The sequence below is a fragment of the Eurypyga helias genome, unplaced genomic scaffold (assembly GCF_000690775.1).
Source record: "Eurypyga helias isolate BGI_N326 unplaced genomic scaffold, ASM69077v1 scaffold6134, whole genome shotgun sequence".
Lineage (NCBI taxonomy): Eukaryota > Metazoa > Chordata > Aves > Eurypygiformes > Eurypygidae > Eurypyga > Eurypyga helias.
This window is the reverse complement of record NW_010246707.1, coordinates 31928-34010: the sequence shown is the minus strand read 5'-3', so window position 1 is coordinate 34010 and position 2083 is coordinate 31928.

Genomic DNA, 2083 nt, shown 5'->3' with positions numbered 1-2083 from the left:
TAAGTTCTTACGCAAGCCCACCCAGAGAGACTCTACCCAGTTATGTCGCAGCAGCTCACTCACTTTGGATGGTGGCAGGATGACGGTTTAATCAGATGCAGAAAATTGGTCATATAAACACTTTCACAATACAAAACAAGCAAAGACGGGGGGCGGGGTGGGGGGGGAAATCCATGCATGGTTTACCACTTAGTAAACTGGTGTTTCTGGTATTTATAATACTAGCTCTTTCTTTTCACTTTCTGCTTTTTTTTTTTTTTTGATAATGCCTATTTGCTGGTTATAAAAAAAGAACTCGTCACCTAAAGCTTAAGATTAAATGACATTAAAATATAGCTGACAGCTCCATCCTGGGAATAGCAAACCAACTTCACTCTCCTATATCAGTGCTCACTCTACACGGGCACTTTGACACTGAGAGCTCAAATAAAGCAGCTCAATAACCCAACAACGCAGCCAGAGCAGGCACGTGGTGAGAAAGACCTACCTGCACGTGCTTTATTTTAGCTTCCATCTATTCCATAAATCGGTGGCAGTGCGGGTTGGCTGACCAAGCTTCCTGCACATCAGCCACCACCTCCTACCTGAAAATCACACATCACCCAACACCAGCAGATGCTGTGGGTGACCCAGGAAAGGCACTTGTAGTGCTGCGGGCTGGGTGAGGTGACAAGGGCTCAGCTGAAGGGACCCAAGAGAACTGGACTGGTTTTTCTCCAAGAAAAAGTGAGATCTCATTAGCAGCTTGAAAGCTCTTTGTGGTGGTCATAGCAGGCACAGTTCATGCTCTCGAGGCTCTTTGCTAACGTGTTGCTTGTTGCTGCAGGGAGGGAAAAGGAGTGAATAAGGGAGTTGTGGAGTAGGTGTAAGTGAGCTTAAAAGGCAGCAGCTGAGGGATTGTGTAAGCCTGGCACCCACCTCCCAACGAGGCAAGCAGGCACCCATCTCCTAACAGGGAAGGAGCTTGCAGATGCTTCCCACCTCTGTTGTTAATGGACTGGTGCTGGGGAGAATTTAGCATTAAAACCCACCAATTTTCAAGTCACCTGTCCACTCTGTCCAGATGCAATGAGAAAAATACAGAGGCTCTGCTGAAGCCACTGCCCAGAGTGAAGCTACACAGAGCTGGGGCGTCTCGCACGTCTTCCTTGCCATTTGAGAGGACACAGAAGCTGTTTTGCACAGGCAGATGTGGTTGGCCAGCTGTGCACAGATACACACGCATCTCCACACAGAGCTGTCTCCACTGCCTCCTGCATGGGGAAAATAACGGAGGGGAACCTGCGTGAGGAGGATGCTGTGCCAGCTGCACCAACGCAGAGCTTCAGCCTGCGCTGAAAAGGGAAGAGAGTGTTTCTGCCATCCTGTCCCACGGTTCCTATCAGGGCGACGGGGAGAGTTGGATGAGGCTGAGTTTGCAAGCTAGGAGTTCAGGGCTGGGGGAGATGCATGTCATCCCCAACACAGCATGTGTGAGGCACAGCAAGCCACTGGTGTACCCGCTGAGCCCATCTCCCACTCCCCTGCAGCACAGAGGGGTGGGGGGTGGGCAAGCAGCAGGCCCCCTTGGGCATCCAGCCCAGGATGCTGCTGCCAGCAGCAGCTGGCAGGACTCAGCTCGGCACCATGGCAGGCAAGAATAAGGCTCACTGCGGCCCTGAGCTGCTCTCGTTTCCTTGTTCGTGTTTCCCGAATGCTTTGAAGTGATTCCAAAGCACTAACAGGTATGAAAATAAACCACGTGATTTACGCCCATCGAGGTTTTAACTGCGGTGGGGGTTAGGCGAATCTCAGACAAAGAATTTCAGCAGAGACTCTTTAGGATAAAACACTGCAGTAATCAACAGTCAATTTTTAACTCAAACAAGGAATTTCCTTGTTCGTGTTTCCCGAATGCTTTGAAGTGATTCCAAAGCACTAACAGGTATGAAAATAAACCACGTGATTTACGCCCATCGAGGTTTTAACTGCGGTGGGGGTTAGGCGAATCTCAGACAAAGAATTTCAGCAGAGACTCTTTAGGATAAAACACTGCAGTAATCAACAGTCAATTTTTAACTCAAACAAGGAAGTCGTTCTTCTC